This window comes from Lepus europaeus, chromosome 4, assembly GCF_033115175.1.
Source record: "Lepus europaeus isolate LE1 chromosome 4, mLepTim1.pri, whole genome shotgun sequence".
NCBI lineage: Eukaryota > Metazoa > Chordata > Mammalia > Lagomorpha > Leporidae > Lepus > Lepus europaeus.
Window position 1 is genome coordinate 138,938,312 of NC_084830.1, and position 7,512 is coordinate 138,945,823.

At 43.3% G+C, this 7,512-nt stretch overlaps 1 non-coding gene across 1 annotated transcript; it reads right to left on the reverse strand.

Annotated features, from left to right (window-relative positions):
* Window positions 1–7,328: 7,328 nt before the first annotated feature.
* On the reverse strand, window positions 7,329–7,512 carry LOC133759010 (U2 spliceosomal RNA). Its single transcript, XR_009865882.1, has one exon. It is a non-coding gene; the product is annotated as a U2 spliceosomal RNA (small nuclear RNA).

Below are 7,512 nucleotides of genomic sequence, written 5' to 3' on the forward strand. Positions count from 1 at the left end.
ATAGCAGAGGGAGCGAGGTGCTGCCTTCGCAGCCTGTTTGAAGACGGAGTCACTCCTGAAGCCGAGGTGTCTCAGGAGCCCTGAACAGTAGGATGATCGCTGTGCTGCCAATCTGCCATTTCGTGCATGGGTTCTCACCTGGGCCCCGTGGGAGCCCGAGGGCAACAGGCATGAGTAGAAAAATGTTCACATTTTCCTGGGCTAGGATAGGTACTCCTGAGAGGTGGGAAGTTCAGTTAGAACCTCCCAGATGAATTTCTTTTGAAGCTTAGAAGTTGGTTACTTTCTATCACCAAGATCAGAAACACAATGTCCTAATCAGCAGCTGTGGGCATTCTGAAACATCCTAATATTTTAGAGGAAATTAAAAGTAAGCCTAGCCTGCTATCGATGTTAAAAATCACAAATAGACACACACACTGTGAGTCACTGTAATAACTCTCTAGTTTTAATTCACTGAATCACTGCAGATTCAATTTGGCATCAAATAACAGCCCATTCTTCTCTGCCACAGTAATCGTTTGGAGCCGATGAGGAGACAGATAGCACTTCGGCTTCAGAGAAGGAGACAGAAGTTCCCTCAGGTGACATTTTGCTTGGGAGAAAGTCTGGAAATGTGAAGTCTGGAAATGTAAATGCTCTGCTTTTCTGAGCAACACTAACCAAAATTGGAGACTTTGACCCTGCCGCCTCTTCTGAAATCAATTGAATTAATTAGGAGCTGCGATGCCTGAGTTTCACTATGTCCTGAACACTTAGAAGTCACCAGACAACTCACCTGCAGCTCCTCCAGCCACGCAAGCAGAAAGCTGCCTGGAAATGTCAGGGGGGTTTCTGAGTCACTGCCAACTGGAATTCCGGGTTTCCACCCCAAATTCCAAGTGAGAGAGCTCGTTGGCATCTGCAGTTCCAGGCAAGGCAAGCAAACTGCTGCTGTCTGAGGAGACCTCACCTCGGAGAAGTCGGCAGCGGGAGGCAGATGCCAAGTTCAAAGCAAGTCCCTGTAGACAGTGTCTACAAAACGACTATGGTTCTTGATGGAGGCGATACGCCGAGGGATGAACAGCCTTGTGTAAACAACTTGCTAAGGCATGATGGGGATTTAGTTCACCTTGATACCAATTCACCGCAAGTCAATTCTCCTGATGCCAATTTACCTAATTAAATCACCTAAAACTAGCATTTTCTAGTTCCGTGGTTCTCCGTCCTAGCTGGGTCTTCCTGATTCTAACCTGGGTTTTTATTTTTTGTTGTTTTGAGAGGCAGAGGGAGATGGATAGACAGAGAGAGAGAGAGACAGCTCTGGTAAGCTGGTTGGGACTGGACAGGGCTGAAGTGGAGCTAGGAACTCAATCCAGGCCTCCCGTGTGGGTGGTAGGGACCCCGTTACTTGAGCCATGCCAGGGTCTGCATCAGTAGGAAGATAGAATTAAGTCCAGCTGTTAAATCCAGGCACTCAGCTATGGGGATGAGGGTGTCTTAACTGCGAGACCAAAGACCTGCCAAGAGAACCTTGATTTTCAGTTAGGCACATCCTGCATCTAGCAGCTACCATGTGACCATGTAGCTTTGTGCGGTGGAGAGTGACAGTAAGATGTAAACAGAAATGTTAGGTGAGACTAACAGGAAACCTTCTTAAAACACTTCCCTGGGTGTCTGCATCCCACATCTGAGTACCTGGGTTAAATTCCCAGCTTCACCACCTCCTGACTCCAGCTTCCTCCTAGTGCTTATCCAGGGAGGCAGCTGTGATGGATCAAGTATCCAAGTGGGAGTCCTATATCGCTTTCTGGCTCAGAGTTTTTCTCCTCCATGGCAAGCATTTGGGGAGTAAACCAGCAGATGGAAGCTCTGATTCTCTCTCTCTCGCCTCTTAAAATACATATATACAGATATAAATATATATATAATATATATTTTTGAAGACTTCCCACTTGAGATTGGCGCTGTGTTGTAGAGGTAAGCTGCCATCTGCAGTGCCAGCACCTTCTATGGGCGCCGGTTTGATTCCTGGCTGCTACACTTCTGATCCAGCTCCCTGCTAATGGCTTGGGAAAGTAGTGGAAGATGGTCCAAGTCCTTGGGCCTCTGCACTCATGTGGAAGACCCAAGAAAAAGCTCCTGGCTCCTGGCTTCGGATCAGCCCAGCTCTACCCATTGTGGCCAACTGGGGGAGTAAACCATTTGGGGAAAACCTCTCTCTTTGCCTCTCTCTGTAGCTCTGCCTTTCAAATGCATAAATCTTTAAAAAGAAAAAATGAAAAGTAGACTTCCCACCTTCCTTCCTGAAATGCTTGGAAATCTAGCAGTCATGTTGAACTTTGGGAGACCTTGACAATGGCGAATTCCCCAGCTGAGGACGGCAGAGTAGATACAGTCCTGGATCCCTGATGACACAGTAAGGCTGCTAACTGCCCATCACCAGACTTCCTGTTACAAGAGGGATTTAACTTCCATCGGGTCTAAGGCACTTTTGAGTCTTTAAAAAAAATTACTCTAAACTGATCCTAAATGATATACCAGATGCTTTAATAGTTACATTATTTCTCTCTTTGTGTATTTGACTTCATCTTGAGTCTATTTTTGTACACTTTTTCAACCTTGTGATAAAATATGCAAGACATTTAATAACCATTTTTGAATTTTTTTAATTTTTAGAATTTTCAACAACCATCATCCATCTCCATAACCTTTCTCATTCTCTAAAACTGAAACCCTCTGCCCACTAAGTGACATACGCCCCACCCAGACCTAGGCAACCACCAATTCTATTTTCTGTCTCAGTGATTTTTCACTACTCTGTTAATCTGAACGGCCTGTTACAGAAGACTCCAAAGTCTCATGGCCCAATTATGGAGTCTTCAATTCTGAAAGCCGGCAAAGCCAGCGGCTGCCCCGGGAATGTGCTCTTCAAATCCTGCAGCCCGGATCCAGCTCAGGGGTAGCTTATAAAGACAAAAACCACACCCTGTTGGGAGTTAATTACAAAGCTAAGCATTCCTTACAGAGGCTGCAACAAGCAAGGTTTTGCTTACCCCCGGGGGAGGGGGCATTGACACATTTCCCCAGTAATTAGTGTAAACAGTCCTCACAGATAGCATTCTTACAAGGCTAGTTTTTGAGTAGATAATAGCTGTGCAACTGGTTAGAAAAATAGAGGGCAAACAGAGTGACAAGAGATCATCCAGAGACAAATAGAGTGTGGGGGGGGGAGGTGCTGTGGCGCAGTGGGTTAACACCCTGGCCTGAAGCACTGGCATCCCACGTGAGCTCCGTGAGACCTGGCTGCTCCAGGGGAGTGAACCAGCGGATGGAAGACTCTCTCTCTGCCTCTCCTCTCTCTGTGTAACTCTGACTTTCAAATAAATAAATAAATAAATCTTTACAAAAAAAAAAAAAAGAGTGACTTGGGTCAGGTCATCGCTCACTTCATACTCTCTGCATGTAAGTGGAGTCAGTGTTTTTTAACAACTGACTTACTTCACTTAGCATAATGTCCTCAAAGGTTCATCTGTACTGCAGCGTATGTTGGAATTTCTTACCTTTTTAAGCTCAAATAACATTGCATCTGTATGTGTAATAATCCACTTCCTCTGGGGCAGGCCCTGGTGTTTGCTTACCTGTTCATCTATTGATAGACGCTTGGTTTGCTTCGACGTTGTAGCTGCTCTGAGTAATGCTGCTGTGATTATGAGTGTAAAAACATTTCTTCGAGTGCTACTTCCAGTTCTGTTGGGTAGAAACCAGGGACGCAGTTGCAGGATCATATGGTAATCTTATATTTAGTTTTTTGAGGAACAGTCACTGTCTTCCACGATCTCCCCCAACAATGCACAAGGATTCTAATTTCTCAACATCCTCACCAACATTTACTATTTTCTGTTTTGACAGCAGTCATTCTGGTGGGTGTAGGGGCTTTTGCATTTCCCTAACAATTAAGTGATGGTGACCATCTTTTCTGGGGCTCGTTGGCCATTTGGGTATCTTCTCTGAAATGCCCATGCAAGTCCTTTGTTCATTTTTAGTTGAATGTTTTGATTTTTTGATGTTGAATTTGGGGACTTCTCTATATATTCTGGGTTCTAAAGTCTTAAAAACAATTTTAAAAGACACAAAGAAGCATAAAATCCTAAAGAGAGTATCAGGTTTGTCTCACTTTAAAACAAATATTAAGATTTTTAGTGTATTTCCTTCCAACTTTTTTTTTTTGCTTTACATAGCAAAGTGCTTGGCTCATAGGGAGTGCTAAAAATTATTGGTTTATGGGCCTGCGCTGTGGTTCACTTGGTTAATCCTCTACCTGCAGTGCCAGCATCCCATATGGGCACCAGGTTCTAGTCCTGGCTGCTCCTCTTCCAGTCCAGTTCTCTGCTGTGGCCTGGGAGGGCAGTGGAGGATGGCCCAAGTGCTTGGGCCCTGCACTCGCATGGGAGACCAGGAGGAAGCACCTGGCACCTGGCTTCGAATTGGCGTAGCTCCAGCCGTAGCAGCCATTTGGAGGGTGAACCAACAGAAGGAAGACCTTTCTCTCTGTCTCTCTCTTTCACTGTCTAACTCTATGTGTCAAATAAATTAAAAAAATATATATTGGTTTAATGACTGAAGGTGCTTCAAAAAGTTCATGGAAACTGGAGTTGAAATGTAAGTTTTAATTCCACAAAAAATTTTCATAATACACATTTTCCCCAAATTTTTGAAGATCCCTCATATATTGTTTTACCTCTTGATTTTGCCTTTTGAAGACAACTTTGTTAGAGAATGCAAGATAGGTTCAGTAGTCATTATATCATTAATAATAAATATGTAATGAAGATATTAGTGCATAAGGCTTTGTCCAAATGTAGTTTCCAGAAATGGCTAAAATTCTTTGAACATCTCTAAAGCTTTGGGTACACAATGATAAAAGGCTGATTTTGATAAGCCATAATAAATAGAAACTTTCTTTGTGGCTAATATCTAAGATAATGGAGCTATGGAACAAAGGCAAGTGGAGATTGAAATTTCACCTTTATCACTGCTAAGTTTGATAGGGAATGTGCTTACATCTTCAGGCAAATATGCTTGTTTCACTGACCACTAGCAGGAAGCCCAGGCCAGGCCTCCCTATCGCACCAGCAGTAGTGGAATAGAATGTGAGATCCGGGAAGAGTTTGATCCAAGAAGAGGAAAGGGAACAGGGATGATTGACACATGCCGCATTTACCCTTTCAAACCCTGATCAGGACTTTTCTGGCTGGCAGGAGTGAGACAGCAGGTGGAGAGGCTAGTAACAGCAAGGCATGAGAGCCCCATCCCATGGAAAACTGTGTAAGGTCAGAAATTTATCACAACAAAACTTAATAACAGGGGCTGTGGTACAGCAGGTGAAGTCACTGCCTGTGGTGTCAGTATCGCATATGGGTGCTAGTTCGAGTACCCCCTGCTCCACTTCCGACCCAGCTACTTGCTAGTGGCCTGGGAAAGCAGTGGAAGATGGCCCAAGTGCTCATGCTCCTGCACCCATGTGGGAGACCTAGATGAAGCTGCCGGCTCCTGGCTTCAGATTGGCCCAGCTCCGGCTGTTGCAGCCATGTGGGAGTGAATCAGTAAGTGGAAAATCTCTGTCTCTGTCTCTGTCTCTCTCAACTCTGCCTTTCAAATAAATAAGTTTTTTAAAAAAATTTAATACTGGGGCTGGCGCTGTGGCACAGCAGGTTAACGTCCTGGCCTGAAGCGCTGGCATCCCATATGAGCACTGGTTCGAGTCCCAGCTGCTCCACTTCCTATCCAGCTCTCTGCTATGGCCTGGGAAAGCAGTAGAAGATGGCCCCTGCACCTGCGTGGGAGACCTGGAAGAAGCTCCTGGCTCCTAGCTTCGGATCAGCTCAGCTCCGGCCATTGTGGCCATCTAGGGCGTGAACCAGAGGATGGAAGACCTCCCTCTCTCTCTGCCTCTCCTCTCTCTGTGTAACTGACTTTCAAATAAATAAATAAATCTTTAAAAAATTTAATAGTTAATAAATGATATCTAATTTTTTATTTTAATTACTAGTAAGATTGAATAGTTGAGCCTTTCTCACTACATTTTAAATTTCCCTGATGAATCATATGTTCACATGTCTTTGAACCTGAACAATTTTCTTATCAGTTTATATGGTTTCCTTGTACAATAAAAAGTCCCTTTATTATATTTTCTGTTAATGTTTTTTGGTAGTTCATTTGCTTTTTAGCTTCAGGTTACAAAAAGAATTTATGTAATCAAAACGTTCAGTGTTTTTTGCTTTAATTTATCGACTTTAAGCTTCAAAAGCTCTCCCCAACGGGCATTTAATAGATGTGCACTTTAGCTTTAATCTAGTTCTTTTGTGGTTTGACTTACCTTGAATCCAAATGGTATGTGTATTTGAATGGTATGGGTACCTGCATTGCCAAGTTTCCTTGCTTTCTCACTTACTCCAGAGAAAAGCAAAAAAGAGGAAAGGAAGTAAAAAGAAATATAAAACTCCATGATTTTTGTTTTCTTAATTAAAATGAAATGGTTGTCTCTGCAAGTGAACAGCTTTCTCTGGACACTTTCCTTTTCTGATTAGTCACCTAAAACCATGCATATTTTCTTTAAATTAAAATGTTACTTAGAAAGTATACAATATAAATCCTCAAAACATTAAAGGGAAAAACACTAGTTTAACTTATCGTTAAAGCATGCATATATACCCAAGAAAGAGTAAATTTACATGCTCCATATGAAATGCATCGAATTGGAAAAATTAAATTTTAACCTAATTAGACACTGAGTACATTCACTTTTCGAGCATTGATTTTCTTCCACTTGTTTATTTTCTGAGTTGTTATTGGGAGTTTCAGCCATAACCTGACTCTCTCTGGAGATAAGAAAAGGGTTTAATAGGGACAGCACAGAAAGAATGAGGGTGGAGAGGAGAGGAGAGGAAAGATAAGGAGGGGAGAAAAACGGTGAGGAGTAGAAATGAATGGGGAAGAGAAACACTATGGAAAAGAGGATGAACTGGAGTTGGGAGGAGAAAAGCAGCAGCAGAAGAAAAAGAAATTGACCCCTGTCATTCAAACTGGACTGACCTGCCAAGCGTCTTAAAACTGACTCACTCTGGGACCAACAACGCGTTGGTTGCAGCCTGCGACACCATCATCCCATATGGGCTCTGGTTTCTGTCCTAGCAGCTCCACATGGAATCTGGCTCCCTGCTAATGGGCCTGGGAAAGCAGTAGAGGATGGCCCAAGGGCTCAGGTTCCTGCCACCCATAGTGGAGATCTGGAGACCTGGATGGTATTCCAGGATCCTGGCTGGTGCATCCCTGGCCATTGCAGCCATTTGGGGAGTGAAACAGCTGATGAAAGATTCTGTCTCTCTCTCTCTCTCTGTAACTCTGCCTTTCAAATAAATACTTTTTTTTTTTAAAAAAGACACATTTATTAAATGCTTTCTCTGTGCTGATGCTGTCCTAAGCTCTTTACAGACACTACACTTGATCTTAGCCAAAAGGCCAAGAAGTGAT